Genomic DNA, 19,662 nt, shown 5'->3' on the forward strand with positions numbered 1-19,662 from the left:
TCCCCCCTCCCCATTTGACTACTTCTCTTCTTATCCTGGCACATTAATTTTGCCTGTGCATGAGCCTTTTAATTCCATGTAATCAAAGTTATCTATTTTATCTTTTGTAATTGCTGAATGCTTTTTAATTGAAAAAATAATTTAGAGAAAATAAAGAAAACAAGAAAGATTTTAAACTTCTCGAGGGCGGTGGGTCCACACCATATACTTTTCTAGTATCTTCACACTATTCCTGGCACTGTGCTAAGAACATAGCATCTGCTCAACGACCAGGTGATTGTTAAGTCCATAGGACTGGACAAATTATGCCAGTGGAGGAGGAGAACATGATGGGGGGACAAAGATAACTTAGAAATAAATCATCTGCACTGGGCTTCATTACTTCTCCTCCCTCTCAACTGACTTACCTTCCTAATGATGTTTAGGGTTGGCTAATACTTAAGTGACCTTACAGTTCTGAAGCACACATATATACCATTGGAAGTGGTGATGGGGAGTTCATCCAGACATATGGACAGATGATGGAGAGAAGTCAGCCTGAGACTGAACAGTAGTGAGGATAATGCCTGAAGATGATAATAATACACACTCAGATTCTAGAGAGCCATTGGTGCAATACTTACATGTCAAGGCTTTAAGTTCCTATTTGACTATTCAAGATAGTCTCTTTTCTAAAGTGAGATACTTAGAAATCAAAATAAATTACCTATAGATCATTTTCAAATGACTTTTAAAAATGCTATTCAGAAATCCTTGTGTTATGATGGCCAGTATTATACTGTCAATATATACTACTCGTTACCATAAATTAAGACCAAACGTCTGGCAATATAGCGTTTATTGAACTGAAATTTCAGAGCCTCCAAATTTATGATCTTGCTACTGACTTTCCAGAGTAAACAAGTGCAGAATCAAGTGGAAAGTTAAACAATGATCCATAAAAATCTAACCAATGGCCAATTTTCTTACTCTGATGGCTTCCTCTTGTGGGAGTTCACTGTTTTGAAAGATAGCATATCTTGCACTTGGTAGGGGCTCAGTAAAGAAGAGCTGGAGAAGGGAGGACAGAGAGGGAGGGAGAGACAGAGACAGATAGAGAGAGGTAGAGAGGAAGGGAAGAAGGGAAAGAAGAAAGAAAGAAAAGAGGGATGGAAAGGAGGAAAGAAAGAAGAAAGAGAAGGGATGGAAGGAAGGAAGGAAAGAAGGAAAGAAGAAGAAATCAGTGAATACATTCATTAGTATAGAAGCTCTTGTATCCAACCTGGTACCCTCTAAAGTGCCTCCACTGGAAGAAATTGAGAGCAGGTTTTGTCAGTGTGAATTTTTGTAAACATCTGTCCTATCCACAAGTAGCAGATTATACTTAATTCTAGAAAAAGAGAAAGGACACTTTTATGCCTGTCTAGACAGGCCTCTGTGAGTAGCTGTCTGATCATATGGGTTACTCACTCCAGCAACATTAATCGGTGGGCCTGGAGCCAAATAAAGAGAACCCCTATCTGCCAATTAAATTTACTGAGCTTACAGGGTGGCTTAGAAAGTCAACATGCTGAGCAAGGTTTACATCTGACCAGGGAAACTGTTGTTTTCTGATCCCGGCATTGGCTGGGAGCCACCTCAAACACAAGACAGATGTTGTGCTTTACCAGGGTCAGGGTTATCAAAGGGATGTGATGAATAGCCATTTGCTCTGGGTTTTTTTTTTTTTTGCCACTCATCCTTTGCTGAGGAATTAGAGCAGATAAAATTATTCCTAAATGGGTTCCAGGGAACTGGTCAGCAAAATTAGGAGTAGGGTGGGGTGGGTTGGAATATCAGCAATACTAGGAAAAAACTTCCAGTGTCCCAGACAGACAGACAGGCATGCATGCAGGCAGGCAGACATACTTAATTCAATGTTTAATGTGGATATTAGTGACGCTGCTAGCTGTGAGGGCAGAAGTTAATGAATGGCTCCCCATAAAGATAGTACTAGCAATGCAAACAAGGTGTTCTCTCCTCTGTAGTGGTTTCTTATCAAGGAATGAAGAGGAGGTAGAAAAAAAAAAGCTTGGGAATTGAAAACACTTACTTTGAAAAACCATCAAAGTAATTTGTTGGTCTTTGAAGTAGCAAGTTTTTGTTTTTGTTTTAATAATAGGTTTCACAAATAGCCTTAATGTGTAGACCAAAAAGAAATTAAGTTAAGTCTGGGTAACAGGAAGACAGGATGTTTCTAAGCTGGTGGAAGGGGGCACTTACAGTGGATTAAGCACCTTGCAGAATGGGATTCTTGTTCTCTAGGCTATTTGGAGATGGGACTTGGTTTTCTTTAGGTGCTATAGGTATCAGTCATGTTTGTTAGTTCAACCTTTCCATCCATCCAAAGCCGGCCAGGCCTTAAAGAAACTTGCCTGTGGGAAAGAAAAATTTGTGACAAAAACACCAAGTAACAATACCGACAGTATGAAAGTCTCGAGGGTGATTGTATCTGGTGCTGTCACAAGTGTCAGTGGAAGGGGAAAAAGTTGTGGGCTGGTAAGTATTTTGGCAGATTTTTGGAAGATTATTTAAAAAAATGTTTCTGGGAGGATGGAAATATCTAGCTAGGTAGATATAACTTATTCTGGGAATTGTATATTAAATTTCATTTCAGATACTGGGTTATATTTGGTGGCTGACTGGGAAATTGTACGTGGTTTGTCTATTTAAGGCTAATGTTTCCAAGATTGCCTTTTAAGCATGCAATTGACCATGAAAATAAATACATTTTTCCCCTCCCTGATTTAACTGCTTTTTCCATCTACACATTTCCAAAATTATCTTCCTCTCTAACCATTAAATGGGGATTCATTCCCCTTGTCACCTTCTTCATCAGTCCTGGCCACATCTGTACTCTCATTCTCTCTTGATTTGGGTTCATTCCCATTCCCATTCTCCTGCTCCTATGTGGTACAATAGAAAGTGCTTAATAAATGCATTTTCATTCTTTCATGCCTCAGTGTGCATATGTGTATAATCATCCCTCACATCCCCTTTTCTCCTCCATTTCCTCCCCATAGCTCAAACTCTCTCCTTTTTCTTCCCCAATAGTTTCCTAAAAGTTTACGTCTTCTGCAAAGGCCTGTACCGATCACCTCCCTGTTGGAGAATCTTTTTGTTCCCACCCTCCCTTAATGCACCATAAAAGTAAAGGCTCTTAACCTCAGAGACTTTCCAGCTGTTGTGCTTCAGCCCAGTTGGTGTTGTCTAATTTTGCTTGCAAGCCTCTCTGTTATTTTATTATTATCTCCCCCATTTATCAGCCATGAAATTTGGGGCATCATTTTGGACCATTCCTGCTTCTTTCCACCCTACACTATTAATCTTTTGCATTTTCCATTTCTCAAGTCCTCATAGCATGCCCGATGATGTACAGCACAGTAGGGGTCAGGCATTCTAGTGTTCTGATGTATAGGATGGTGACAACCCCTTGAGCTACAGACAGATCAACGTGGAGGATGCCTGTCCAGTGCAGTTTGGTAACTGACCCAGTTTAAGGGCTACTGGAGTGTGTTGACTGTAGCTTACATTACTTTAATTAATGCTTCTTGCAAAACAATCTTCTCTGCTTTTCTCATGCTCTTTGTTAAGTGATTAAAACCCCTCTTTGACAGCAAAATGTTGAGTCATGGGTTCACAGTGATGTTAGATATTAAGAGTACAGCTTCCCCAGGTCATGACCTCTTGCTATCTGTTGATCGGGTGGTGTCATAGCTGTAGTGTGGAAAAATTTCACTCTAGGAGTGGTTAGAATGTGTCAGTTTCTTTCTCTGTGAGCAATGACAGCGCAACAAGTACAATGATTCTCTCCTCTTCTGTTTATTTTTATTATTTTAATAAAGAAAAGAAATTGAACACAATTGTATGGTCTGTGAACTGGAGACGTTTTCAACCTGCAGGCAGTCTTCCTCAGGGCCACGTCAGAGTTGAGGGGAGTTGGTGGGTGGGGAGTCACTGAAGTAATTATCTAGCAAGGAAGGGCAGTATCTGGATTGGCTACCAGGTGGTACTCGCAGCCTGTGGCCGCAGTGTCCTTGATGGCCACCAGGTAGTGGTGATCATTCTAGGAACACCTAGCTACTCCCTTCCACCACCAAGCCTACTGAGAGCAGATGGTGCTAAAATAATTGGATTAACTCTCAGGCTGGGTCAGAAATTAAACTCGAGGATGGCATGTAATATTGCTCCAAATATAAAATCTGCTGTATTTCTTTAGTTCATGAGCTGCCATCCCATGCAATTTTTCTTCTCTTGTTCACAACCCAGCACAGTCACTCACAGGATTCAGAGATTTCCATGTTAAGACCCCATCATTTATTGTGCATAGTATATGGTGAAAAGGGAATAAATCAGTACTTCTGTGTGGAGGCACTTACCTCGAGCTATCTCCTAAACCTCCTCTGAGCTGTCCTATAAAATTTTCAGATGTAAATAGCTGAGGGGTTCCCAACCACATGCATCCCTGGCTTGTGGAACAGAATCGGTGAAGGGTGTTCAGGGAGGACTAGCACCTCTGGTGTGAGGGCTTGCTGAGTTCTTTTCAGGGTTCACTCATCTGCCTTTGGTGTCTACCTGGTTCATCATCTTTCTTACCTGTGGCTCCATATGCCAGTGGCTATACCCTGGGTAAAACATCTGGACAGATAAGCTAAACCAAGTTGAGGATAACTGACAGGCCTCAAACCCCTTGGTGAGGTAAGGGGGTATCTACCAAGCATTTGGGTGGATGAGAACAATTTGTTCCAATGGCCATGAAGGCAGCTAAAGCAGGCACTATGGAGTGCTTAGGGATTGGTCAGACATTGAAGAGGCCAAGGTCATCCACTGTACCCTGAGCCATTGCCAGTCTTGACTTTTGTCTTGCTGCTGGACTTCAAGGACCGAGGAAGAGAATGAGGCTGACAACTTTGTGCAACTCTGCCTCAACTTCAATTCATAGGCAAATCAAGATATGACCCATGTGATGTCATTGGTTTTCTTTGAAAACAAAGAACAAAAACCAATAACATTAAGGACAAGGACAAAGAAAAGCAGGGACGATAATAAGGGAAATCAGTTTTTCCAGCTCTCCAGCCTAATGGGATTTCTAATAACTATTCTGGATAAGGGATTCTTAACCTGGAATTCTAGGAAAGATTTGAGGGGATCTATGAACTTGGATGAAAAAAAATGACATCTTTATTTTCAACAACTTCTAGCTAATATTTGGTATTTCTTTAAGTGATGAATTAAATTATTTTGATAAGGGGTTCTGTGAACTTGGATGGGAAAAATTACATCTTAATTTTCCTTAGTCTCTTGCTGAATTTAGAATTCCTTCAATTTGAATGTAGACAACAAACCATAGTAATGTTTAGAGCACCTATGACTTTGTTACTGATAGAAATCCAGATATTTTCATATCAACGTTGCATTTGTTGCAGAGATCTCAAAATACCATTTACACTTGTTACTTCAAAACTGCTGTACACAAGCAGAGAACAAAAGAAAATACAAGGAAGCAAAGTAAAGATGGACAATTCTCAACACAAGGTGTATTATTTATCATACAGGCTTTCTTGAAATGAAAATTTATTGTTACTTATTTTAAATCCTCTCTTTTGTTCTGCTATGCACGTGGCATGCTTTTTTTCTTTCTTACTTTGTATTTAAGTTTCAGTATTTAAGTTTATGATATGTTTTTCTTTCTTTTCTCTATTCTGTATTTGTGTTCTGATAAAATAAAAAAATTAAAAAAAAAACCTGGGAAAAAAAAACCTGCTGCAGTTAGTAGACTCATGTCTAGATTGCACATTATCAGTCTTCTTTTCTACTCACACATGTTGGATGTCCAACATGGCATGTATGTTACCATGTCAAAGACCACTCCATGGTTTAATGTTCTTATTCAAGCTGTTTGCTTATTTTCCCCTCCATTAGAATTTGAGCTTCCTGGGAACGGGGCAATCAGAATATATGCCATCTTGGAGTAGGGGGAGGATAGAAATAGGGAGAAAATTTGTAATTCAAACCCTTGTGAAAATTAATAGCGAAAACAAAAAATATTAAATAAATAAATAATGATTTTTAAAAAAGGAAAAAAAAAAGAAAAACAAAACAAAACAAAAAAAGGAATTTGAGCTCCTTGAGGGCAGATACTGTTTTTGCTTGCATTCGTATCCCCAGTATCTGGCACATAGTAAGTACTTAATAAATGACTGTTGACTGATTAAGCAACAACAACCTTTATGTTGATATATCTTTAAAAAAATCAACTTGAACTTGTCTACATTTTAAAATTGTCTTATTATTTAATGCAATAGTAAAGAATGCATCACAAAATTGTTTTTAATATCTTAATAACTATTTAAATAGAAATGTTTTCTTTTGTAATACTATATATTAAAACTTTTATTTTAAGGAGTCCATAGGTTTCACTGTCAAAGGAGTCCATGTCATAAAAAGTATTAAGAACTTCTGATCTAGTTCAACCCCTTCATTTCACAGATGAGGAAACTGGTGTCTAGAAAGGTTAGTGACTTTTCTCCAGGTCACACAGATAATAAGTGGCAAGCTGGAATTTGAATCCAGGTCTTCTGACTCCAAATCCAGTTTTCTTTCCATTGCATTATGCTGCCCTTTGTTCTTCCTTTCCTACTGGTGAAGATGGGACAGTGTTAGCCATCATCTGGTGGTAGCAAGAATTCTGGATAGAGTCGTGGGTACCTCTAAAAACTAGAATTGCTATTGAGAAAATAGAAATGTTTAGGTCAGTGGAATATGTCTTCTTATTGAATAAGACCTAAAAAATAAATAACTGGTATCCGAAAAGAAAACAACATAGAAGAATCAGATGGTTTAATGAAGCTAAAAATTAAGGAATATAGGGGCCAAATGCTACGATATCTTTGGCATTTTAAGAACTATTAAATTCTATGATTGCCTTCTAAAAAATGTGGCAGACTCATGTTTTAAAACTGCAGATGCTGGGATGAATCATTCAGCAATGAAGCACAAGATCCCATCTAGTTCTGGCAGTCAAGGAGCCCGAGACCTCTCTGAACTTGTGGTCCGTCCTGACGCACAGATTTAAGCCCATTTAGTCTATGACATCATCATCAGACGATTTTTTTTCCTAAGAGATAATGATAACATCATTGGTAACAAAGTCAACTAGACAGGCAATGTAAGACACAGACATGGCATGTATCCAGACACAACCTTAGATGGATGTTTCAGCCCTTGTAGGCACTAAAGAATGGATGAGAAAGTATTTTAGGGGGTTGATGATTCAGCCATTAAACTTCCTCTTGCACCCCTCACCATGACCCTGACTATCCCTGCTGTTAGCCACTCCTTGCTGCTACGGCTATTGGAGGACTAGAGGTAATTGGTCCACTCTTTAGAAGAGATACCCAAGTCTTGCCAGCTTAGGTGCTAGTGTTTGTGAACAGTGTTTGCATTATCTGCACTGTACTATGCTCCCTGGGGATGCAATGCAGAGTTCCTGGGGTCTATTGCTGGTGATAAGTCACATGGTCCGGTACAGGATGGCTTAGCCCACTTCCATGTTCCAAATGCTTTGTAAATCTTGGGCTATATTATTTGCTGTCGTTATCATCATCATCATCATCTTTATTATGATTTCCTTCATAAAAATGAAATACTTGATTTAAATGCTTGGTTTTTTTCCCATTTGACATTAAATTTTTATTTGCAGGTAATGATGATAAATGTACAGAAGTGGCTTTCAAAGGAGGGGCCATGTCTGATCCCAAGGGGTGTGTGAACAACCAGTTGGAGGGTAGGAAGATCACATTCCATCTTCATCCCCCAGCCCCAGGAAATAATAGATTTGTCTCCGACACAATTACACAATCCCCTTTAACACTTCTTGCCCCCAGCTGCCCCCTCCCACCTCTGGCCTCCAGTGTGGCCTCCTCAGGTTTGAGGACCTTGGAGTGGTTCTGTTAATGGATCCTCACATCTACAGCAGCTTCAAAGACATAAATACTGCCACCTGACTTCTTCCACTTGGGGGATCACCCTGGATCACCTCATGGCTCTCTAACAGACCCCTTCAGTAAACAGCCTTTATGATCTAGTCAGTTACTTTTTCAGTCTTGACAAAAAGATTTTTGAATGTCAGAGATTTCTGTTCATAGCCTACCTATCTGTATTCTTTCACTGATACTCAACAGTGCACTTGGTAACTGTCCCAAATTTAACTTTGCCTTGATTAGAGGAATAAAGAAATTTCTTGCTGGCAGATCTGTGCTCTAGAATCCTCTAGCTGAGTGCACATTTTGAGTAATAACAAAATGAACCTTTTCCTTCACAGGAGTTTGGAATGGATCCTATTCCAGCTGTGCTGGTACCTCTACCCTGCTCCTCTAGCACCCACTTTGGGGACATGCTCTCCTGTTTGGTAGGGGTTCCTTCTCCACCCCCATCCCCCACACCTGAGAACAGTAATCATACCAACACTACCCTTCCTGGAAAGAAGGTGACAAATAATTATTCTCTGACTCTCTAACTCTACTGCACCTTATGCCCTTCCAGATTGCAAGAGTCCTGGGCATCACAGCACTTGAGTCTAAGCACTATCTTCCTCTATCCGAACGTAGGCTCCTCAAAGACACAGGCTGTCTTGCTTCTTATATTTTTGTCACCAGTACTTAGCACAGAGCCTAACACACATTTGGTGCTTAATAAATGCTTTTAAATTCATATTGTCATCAATTTCTCCCTACTTTCAAACATTTGAGGTGGGTGCATGGAAACACTTGATATGCTCTCTCCCTTTGGTTTCTTTACCTGCAGATGGAACTCATCATGGGAGTTTGGATGGGGTTGAAAAGAGTAGGAATGAGGCAGTTTAGGGATGCTAGGAACCCAGAAAATGTCAGGGTGCAGGGTGGAGTCTCCTGGAATGAATTCACTCACTCAAACCATCTTTCAGTCAAGTAGCAAAGTTTATCATGACACCAGTAGAAGAGGGCAAAGTCCCTTAGGAAAATTACAAACTGATAGGAGTGATGCTAATGCTTATATGGAAAAGGGACAGGGAAAGGAATGCCAAGTATGCTAATCAGGTGATACAGGGTGGGATTAGGGAGTGGTCAGTATATGCAAGTAGTCTGGGGTCTGGGTTGCTGGAATAGATTGGAAAACTCAGGGAGCTAACACAGATAGCTTTGTAGAGGGGACAAAATAGAAGGGTTGCCAAAGCATGGTCCTTGGGAATCGGGTGCTTGGGAAGAGTCTTTGAGGCAGCGCCCTGCACTGATATCAAAGGAATTACAGGGTCAGGTCTCCGTGTGCCTGTAACAAGGAGAGAATTTTCTCACAGGGGCCTATTGAGATTAGGGGTGCTTCCAGAGACATGGTCTTTGCCTTTTGGGGTCCAGGTTCCACCACCCCATCAGGAGGAAGGATTCCTCTTCCTGGGGAGCTGATTCGTGGGTGAGCCACCTCTTAAATTGCTTTTGTGTGCCTTTTCTTGTCTGTGTTCACTGCCTATTTCCCTTACAAGTGGTTGCTTCCAATGATATTAGGAAGCATTGAGTTGGAAGGGACTTTAGGTACTTTGTATTCCAAGTCTCATTTTACAGATGGGAAAAATGAGACCCAAATAGATAAAATGAATTTGATCCAAGGTCAAACAATGAGTAAACTTTCAAAAGGTCTGAGAAAATGCTAAGAAGATGTTTAAAAAGGCACTCTTAATTACATTTTAATTGATTTTTTTGTTTATTTTTATATCATCTTCATTTATAAATATATCCTTCCTCTCATCTCAACCTCTATCCAGAAAGGCATCCCTTACAACAAAGAATAAAAAAAGGAAGAGAAAAAAAGCATTTTAGCAAAACTAGCCAAGACATTAACCATTCCAGTATACAGAATTCCACACTACAGTTCTCCACCTCTTCAAAGAAGGGAAGGAGGTGCATTTTCTCATCTCCTCTTTGGGGCCAAGCTTAGCCATTCTAATTACCCAGCATTTACTTTTATCCCTTCCTACACTCCCCTTCTTTCTATTCCCAGGTGCAATGCAATTTAATTAAAGGTTTTTGTATTTGTATCAGTAAGAATTGAGCCTGTTATTTCATTTAAATTGATCTTTTCTCTAGAAGTCATCCCGATGCTTTAGATCTGAAGCTTTATCAATTTCCCCAAAGCATATGAGCATCTTTTTTCCCACTGAGAGTGCTCACATCTTACATAAACCATATCATCAAAATCACATTTAGAGTTAGAAAACACCTCTGAACTCCTTTAGTCCAACTTCCTCATTTTACAAATAAGGAAATAGGCTCAGAAAGAGGGAATGGCTGATATGAGCAAGGGTACACAGCTGAGTTCCTCGAGTTTTTAGATGTTCCCAAGACATGATGGAACTTAGATTTCCTTGAAGGTATTATTTGAGGTTTGGGGTTTCCTGCCCTTTGATTGTAAACCTGTGGTAGAAAGTTGTGCGCTGAATACAATGTCTTACACTCTAATGGGGGCAACTCATATAGTTATGGGGCTCAGAAAAATTTAAGTCACTGGGATAGGAAGCAGATATCTAGGCAGGGGTCACCAAATGCTGTAAGACCTCCCAAAGGTATAGCTCTACCCCTGCTTGAGCAGAGAAACTAGTTTCACATACGGATGTTGCCTTTAAATCTTTGGAAAAACTAGCAGGAATATAACTTGGGATCCCTCCTTGGCTGGGTCAGGGTTTTGGCTGGACAGATGAAAAAATGCTTATTTCTTAATAGTTCCTGTAAAATCCAATGGTATGTGTGCTTCAGGAAGGTAAGCTTATTTAAGTATCACCAGCACTAAACAACATCAGGAAGGTAAGCCTGGCACATAGTAGGCACTTAACAAATTCTTGTTGACTGAAATAATGAGTTGGTGCACTTTGGGGGATAATTGAGACCCCTTGACCTGCTATTTAGGGGAAAAGACTTTGATGGCTTCCTGATAGGAGATGGAAAAGGGAAACTTGGAAGGATCAGCCAGATTGATTGTGGCCATTGGGTGGACTGCACGGGTCATTACTTAACTTTCCACTTCATTTTCTACTTGTTTACTTTGGAAAACTGATAGTTAAGGGTTTGCTTAATAATTATCTTCAGGGATTAAAAAAAAAAGATGCAGAGTAAGCTTTCTGCTGAGTCTTTATCAAGGAGAGGCTTTCTAGTCACTGTACCCTTTACCCTATCAGATCTGAGCTGAGATTGGCAAACAGGTGGCCCTAAAGGTATGAAGCCCCTAAGCAGTCTGGCCGAGACACTAAGTGACCACAGAGGAACAGAGATGCCTGTTAGTGGTCATGAAACCAGTGGAACAATGTCCAGAACAGACTACACATCCTATAGCAACTATGACAAAGGGGGTAACACCTGGTCTAGGGAAAAAAAAAATCAGAGATGTGTCTCCCAGCAGAGAAGAACAAACAAAAGTATGATTATGCCACCGGAGTACAGACATAACCTTGTAATATCAGAAATGTACTTTGTATTCATGTGCTCCGGCTCCATGGGTTTATTACCATGAATTTTCACATATGTTCCCTACATGTATGCCCTTTACAAATGTTCCCTGCCTACAATAATAATAATAATAATAATAATATTTATATAGCATTTACTATGTGTCAGGCACAGCGCTAAGTGCTTTACAATCATTGTCTCATTCGATCCTCACAATAACCCTAGGAGAGAGGTGCTATTATGATCCCCATTTTACAGGTGAGGAAACTGAGGTAAACAAAAGCTAAGTGACTTGTTCAGGATCACGCAGCTGGTAAGTGCCCAAGGCAGGATTTGCACTCAGGTTTTGCCAACTCCAGACCCAGGGCTCTATCTATTTCACCACTCTGCTGTCTCTAGAGAGCACATGTTCTCTGCACGTGTACCCTCCTCTACTGGTGTCATGATAACCTATGGAACTGTGGAGTCCATGTGCACATGGAATGAATTTTCTTTTGTCACTTATTTTGCTATGCTTTTGGATAAAAATAAAGAGGTCTTATATTTAAACCAACGTGTTCTCTGCTTTCCTGGCAAAAATAAATTCTTCAGGAGGGGATTATAGTGGGTACTTACCCTTAGAGTACTTCAAACCTGAAGCAACTTTTCTGGGGTCCCACATGCATGAGAGGGAGTACCCCAGGGAATATACAAACAAAAATATAGAAAATGTATAAGATAAGTAAAGAGACCATGGATGACGTGGCCCCATACCCACTTCTCCCAGCATGGGGTTGTCATTATGTGGCTCAAAAGGAGGCAGAAAAGACATCTCTAGCTTCTTCTCCCCGACCCTTCTCCAAAGGAGACTTTCAATCCTATCAGGAAGGGAAGCAAGAAGTTGGGGCCAGATACTGCCACTCTGCTCACCTTAGCAAGACAGGGTAACCGGCCTGAATTTTATCTATCTGCTTATTAGTCTAGGGGATAAAGTCAGGCTCAATCTAACTTTTGATTGGTGTGTATCATTATTGGGAGAAAGGGGGACCCCAAGTTCTATACCCAAGGTTTGAACCCTTTCCAACCCATACAACCTATACAATGAGTACATGTAGCACTTAGCCAAGAAAACCCATTTATTTAAATTCAGAGAATGCATATTTGTTTATATATATATGTACATACTCATATATACAGATATACACACATATGCATATAGATACATACATATACACATACATACATATATACAAATGAAGGAGCTCTCTTTTTGGGAGTGAGGTAACTCATTTCAACCAAGAAAGAGTCCTAGATTTTACCCAAGGGGAAACTCCCCAAAGTCTCTACAGCAGCAAGCTGGGAATAGGTACACCATGGAGGCTGCTGATTCCTCTTGTGTCTTCCCACAGTCTTTTCCTTCCTTCCTGAAATGGGTTGGCTTCTTCTATCTTCCCTCTTGAAGCTAGCAGCCTGAAGTGCCTAAAGTGACTCAACATTTGAAGAGCCTGGAAGACAGAAGAAGGCTGGAGCTTTTCCACTCTTGCCAACTTCACCACACCCCTCATACTGGGCAGGGCATTCTTCTCCACCAAGGAGGAGAGAGTCCCACACCAATGGGTTTTGGGACAAAGTGCTATAAAGTACTTAAGCAGGGAAAAATGTTAGAGGGACTGAGGAGTGAGTCATTCTTACACTTCAATACTGTTATCTAAATTTTGCCTTTACAAAAAGGATCTTTCTTAGTCCATGTGACTAAAATGGTCCTTGGGACTTGGATGACTCTTAGATTTCCTTAGTGTGATCACTTCTCCCAGTGAAGCAAACCACAACCTCTTCAATGTGCCCTCATACTTTGCGATTCTTGTCCACATTCTCCCATAAATCCTCCAGAGATGATTTACCCAATGAATTCAGGGACTTCCCATTGCTTTTAGTATCTCTTGGCAGAAACCAATGTACCACTCAGGCTGTCCAATTGTGGCCTCTCCTGCTTGTTCCATAACCATTCTGCTACTTTTTCCTGCTCAAAGCCCTCTTTGTTAGTGTCATGTCACTTCTCATCTGCAGGTTATTGGTGATATGCTTCAGCCCACTTAAGCTCACCAGACATGCTTCTATTTCCCTTTGGGTGAGTTTCATTTTAATTTTTCCAAGATAATGGTATTCTTTGCTTCTTAGTCATACGGTGCCATCGGGAGAACACTGAGGTTAGAGAAAAGGCTTTTGTAGCCTAGCAATGAGCTGTTTACGATGATTGAAAGCACCATTCAATTTCTGTAACCCCATCTAGTCTCTTCGTCCTGTTCAATTCTGGACTAAGCTAATTTCAGGACTTATCAAAATTATATTTAGTGATTGATAGACAATCCCACAGGCCATTTTTCTAGCTACCTGTCATCGCCTTTCTAAGCGTTTGTTTTTTATCCACTTTGTTTTTCAAATGCAGATTATTAAACCAATTTCTTTCACACTGCAGTGGATTTCATCGTGAAGGCTTTGCAATGATTCGGGTCCCGATACAATTAATAAAATATCATCTGTGAATCTGGAGAACTTTACAATCAATAGGAAGTACTTTTTTTTCTTGCATTTCATGAAGGCAAAACACAGACAACACCTGAGGTGAACATGTATCTCCCAAAGCATGGGATGAGCTCAAATAATAAGCTGCATCTACTTCCATGGATTATGAATGTATACGTAATCACCGCAGTACAGATACACCTGGAACCACTGAGTTCCTTCTTAAAGCTGACAATGAACTTTTGGAGCATTTAGCTATACTTGGTCAGTTTCACTGTTTCAATGTGGATTCTGCCTTTTTCAGAGCTGGGAATTGAAAGCAAGCTTGGTGATAGAATGTGAAATTCTTAGGTGTTACAGACTGTAAGTCAGCCAGTTAAATTAACACCTACTCTTCAACCTGCAACCTGGAAAAAAAAAAGCTATGATTTAGTATGAATTCTAATTAATCCTCATCAGCCCTGAAAACATTGCTCCCATCTAGGTTCTTTAGCTGTCTGATGCTCACTTAATGATCTCAGTGAAGGAGAGAGAAAATATCACATGCTGGAAGAATGTTTTATGGGCTTAAAATTCTTTAAACCCATTTGGAGGTTTTTGTTTAAAACCTTTCTCATTCTCTGAATTTAAGTTTTAGGGGAAATTTTTGATCTCCATGAATTTTTTTTTTTTAACCAGACCCCTAATTTCACTGGTCTAGGGAACTGCCAGTGATGAAATTCCCTCTAACAATGCCGGCTGGCACCAGCTTTATGACTTTTAGTCTTTAGAGAATTTTCTGAAGTACTGAAAAGTTAAGTGATTTGAAAGTGTTCGCATGGCCACTATGTGTCAAGATTGAGACTTGAATCTAGGTTTCCCTGACACTGAGTCCAGGTTTCTATTCAGTATTCTGTGCTACCTTTCACAGGTGAAATTTTGATAATTTATGTCTTTTCCCCCTTGTAGCTCATAACCTTTATCATTCCTCATCCTCTCTCACCTGGACTATTGTAATAGCTTTATTATCAGTCCCCCCACCTCAACGTTCACTCCTTTCCAATCTATCCTTTATTAGTTTTCAGAGTGGTTTTCCTAAAATATAGATCTGATCATATTATTTCCTTATTCAATAAACTCTAATGGCTCCCTGTTGCCCATAAGATCAAATGTAAACTCCTCTGTTTGGCACTTAAAATAAATCACAATTCAGATATAAAATTCCCCTTTCAGTACTTTATATTTTTGCCAAAATAGCTTCTCTTTCTCCTCCTCCTTCTTTTCCTTCTCCTCTTTTTCTTTTTTCTTCTCCTTTCTTTTTTCTTCTTCCTCCTCTTTCTCTTCCTCTTTTTCCTCCTCTTTCTCTTCCTCCTCTGTCCTCCTCTTCCTCCTTCTCCTTCTCCTCTTCCTTGTCCTCTTCCTCCTTCTCCTTCTCCTCTTTTTCTTTCCTCCTTCCCCTCTTTCTTTCCATACAACACTCCATTTCATACCCCATGCCTTTGCACAGGTTGACCCCTTGCCTGAAATTAATTTCTTCATCTCTGCCTCTTGAAATAATTGTTTCTTTCAAAATTTGGCTCAAATGACACTTTTACATGAAGCCTTTTCTATTTCCCCTGTTGTTAATGCCCTCTCTTCCAAATTAGTTTTTGTTTTAAACATATTTCCATGTTATTTCCCCAGATAGAACACAAGTTCCTTGAGGGCAGGGACTAATTCATTTTTGTCTTTGTACCTAGCTCATAATACTTGTTTTTTTTTTAAGTTGGAGAACATTTTTTAGTTACAGCGAGATTGTTTTATCTGCTACCTTGCTTAAATCATGTTTCTCTTGTGAAACACCAAGAGATTTTTAAGAATAACTTTTTGTTAGGATGGATGATGGGAATTACTATAGCTTCCAGTGACTCAGTTGCTTAACAGACAGTCTTTTGCCTGTGCGTCTCTGGGTGATGGTGAATCGTACTTGTCTTCGTGGGGAGCCAACAGCTGAAGCCACATTCCAACTGCTGAGGTTGGATGACTCTCCACTCTCTTTGGTCAGTAGGGTCAATTACTCCTCATTGTGTCTTTTCATTTTTCTGAAAATCTCAGACCTGAACATGGTTCCTATCTTTAGTCCTCCTGTGTGGTTTATTCATTTTTAATCATATGTCTGAAACTTATCTAATCCTCTTCTTGATCAGTAGCTCTCCAAATGACTTTTCCTTTTGTGTAGCAGAATACTAATAATAGCTAATATATCTATAATATATTATAGATATAATATATAATAACTATAATAGCTAATATTTATAGAGCACTTACTATGTCCCAGGTGCTTTGCAATTATTTTCTCATTTGATCCTTACAACAACATTTTACAGATGAGGAAACTGAGGCAAACAGAGGTTAAATGACTTGACTAAAGGTCACATAATTATTAAATGTTTGAGGCTGGATTTGAACCCAGGTCTTCCTGATTTCAGGCCAAGTGCTCTACTTTCTGTGTCACCTAGTTGCTATGAACTGGGCTTCCATATTAACTTCTTAAATTGAGGTCAGACTGCTAAATGAAAGGCAGAAGATGACGAGTAAGCATATGGGACTATCCATATGTTCTGCTACTATTTAGGTATTTTGTTTTCCATTCTCTCTGCTGCTTATTTAGAAATCAATTACTTTGATTAACAAAATGGAAACACATAGAAGCATGCACATGTCACACAAACTTCACTTTGATAGTGGTAGGAGGAAAAAAATAAACAAAAAACTTGAGCTAGAAAAGACCTGGGTTTGGGCCTTGGCTGATGACTTACTAGCAATACAACCTTGGGTAAACTATCTCTCTGAGCTTCAATTTCCTCACTTATAAAATGAAGATAATGATATTTCACTTTAAAAAATAAGTTTTTAGTGGAAAATTTCCTGTTCCTTACACTGTCAGTTATCTCAAGTCTCCCTCTCCCTCCCCTTCCCAGAAATCCATTCTATATGACCAATAGTATTTTTTAAGTGGGGGGAGAGTCAGTACAACTTATCAATACATTGAAAAAATCCAAAAACATGTGCAATGTGTAACACCTGGGACCTCCCACCTCCGTGAAGGTACAGGTTGGGGTGTATCTTCTCATATCTCCTCATTCAAATCTTACTTGATCTTTATAATTTTGTTACATTTACTTTTGATTTGTTGCTTTTTCTTCCAATTTACATTGTTGTAGTCACTGTGCATATTATTTTCTTGGCTCTGCTTACTTCATTCGACATCGGTTTATATAGATATTTCCATGTTTCTCTGTATTCATCACATACATTGTTTCTTACAGCACAAGAGCATTCCATTCTATTCATGTATCATAATTTGTTTGGCCACTGGGAATTTAGCCATTTCTCAGTTGATGGAGATCTATTTTTGTTTCTTACTCTTAGCTATCACAAAAAAGTGCTGCTATAAATATTATGGAGTATATGAGAACTTTCTTCTTATCAGTGACCTCTTTGGGGCACAGGTCCAGTAATAGAGTCTCCAGGTCAAAGGTTATGGACATTTTATTTACTTTATTTGTATAATTCCAAATTGCTTTCAGAAATGGTTGTACCATTTCACAGCTCTACCAATAGTGTATTAGTGTGTCTCAATGAGTGTCTTTGCTCACTTCTTAGGATAGTCCAAGTAAACCATCATATCATCAACAATAAGGATAATTCTATTTCCTTTTTATCTATCTTTATGTCTTTAATTTCTTTCTTGTATCTTATTGCTATTGGTAGCATTTACAGAATTATATCACATAATTTTGGGGAAAGTGGATATCCTTGCTTTATCCCTGTATTTATTGGAAAAGGTTCTAATTTATCCTTATGACATATAATATTTGCTTTCAGTTTTAGATAGATGCTTTTTTATGACATTAAAAAGGTGTCTCTCTGCCTATACTTTGTATTGTTTTTAGTACAGAAAAGTGTTGTATTTTGTCAAAGACTTTTGCTGCATCTATTGAGACGATAGATAATGGTACTTTATACTTTAATTGCCTGGCTGCTTTATTGTGAGGAAAACACTTTGTAAACCTAAAAGTGCCATATGAATGAGAGCTATTATTATTCCACTGACAATCTAGTTGGACCAGGTACACATAATAACTAAAGGAAGAAGACCATGGCTCCTCAGTCAGGGCAAGTGTTAAAATCCCTTCTGTAGTCTTCCATTCCCTGGTAGCATTTCCTTCTCCAGCTTATTTTACAGATGAGGAAACTGAGGGTTACAGAGCTAGTAAGTGTCTGAGGCCAGATTTGAATCAGGAAGATAGGTCTTCCTGATTTCAAGTCCAGTGCTCTATCCACTGCCCTACCTACCTGTGTAATGCAAAACCCCGTAACACCATCATTTCATTTTAAAGTTAAAGTTCAGAGTATGTTGTATAGGTGGCTGGCCTTCAGGACTCCTTTCCATCACTGATGACAATGAAACCCTTCTCACAGGACCTCCAGCTGCTTTGAAAAGAACTTCAAAGCCCAGTAGGAGTCAGCAGTGTGATGTCGCTGTCTGAAAAGTTCACAAAACCTTGAGCGGCATTGTGAGGGGTATTGCTTCCAGGAATAGGAGGTGATACTCAAGCTGACTCTGCCCTCAGTCAGACCTCATCTGCAGTATTATGTTCAGTTCTGGACAACACAGCATATTGATCAACTGGAGATCATCCAGAGCAGGGCATGCAAGATGGGAAAGGGCCTTGAGTCCATGTTCTAAGTGCTGAAGAAACTGGGGACATTCAGCCTGGAGGAGAAAAGGCTTATGCGGGATATGATAGCTGTTTTCACATAGAGCCAGGGTTGTCCTGGCAAAGGGGCACTAGATTTATCATGGCTGGCCCAAGCAGAGAGAACAAGAAACAGTAGGTGGAAATTGCAAAGAAAGAGATATAGTCTTAGCATCAGAAAAACCTTCCTAACAGTTTTGTTGTTGTCCAGTTGTTTCAGTTGTGTCTGACTCTTTGTGAGCCCATTTGGTGTTTTGTTGGCAAAGATATTGGAGTGGTTTGCCAATTTCTTCTCCCACTCATTTTCAAAATTTTTTTATTTACAATATGTGACATTTAATTATTTTTTGTGTTGTTTTTATCTCTTAATTATTTTATTATTTAGTATTTTAGTTCTCAACATTGGTTTCCACAAGATTTTGAATTACAAATTTTCTCCCCATTTCTACCCTCCCCCCACTCCAAAACGGCATATATTCTGATTGCTCCATTCCCCAGTCAGCCCTCCCTTCTGTTACCCCTTTCCCCCCCTTCCCCTTTCCCCTTACTTTCTTGTAGGCAGGATAGATTTTTATGACCCATTCCCTAGATATCTTATTTCTCAGTTGCATGCAAAAATAACTTTTTTTTTGAGCATCTGCTTTTAAAACTTTGAGTTCCAAATTCTCTCCCCTCTTCCCTTCCCACCCAACCTCCCTAAGAAGGCAAGCAATTCAACATAGGCCACACATGTATCATTATGTATAACACTTCCACAATACTCATGTTGTGAAAGACTAAATATATTTCCCTCCATCCTATTCTGTCCCCCTTTATTCAGTTTTCTCCCTTGACCCTGTCCCTTTTCAAAAGTGTTTGCTTTTGATTACCTCCTCCCCCTATCTTCCCTCCCTTCTATCATTCCCCCCTTTTAATCCCCTTCCCCCTACTTTCCTGAGAGGTAAGATACC

The sequence above is a fragment of the Trichosurus vulpecula genome, chromosome 1 (assembly GCF_011100635.1).
Source record: "Trichosurus vulpecula isolate mTriVul1 chromosome 1, mTriVul1.pri, whole genome shotgun sequence".
Classification (NCBI taxonomy): domain Eukaryota; kingdom Metazoa; phylum Chordata; class Mammalia; order Diprotodontia; family Phalangeridae; genus Trichosurus; species Trichosurus vulpecula.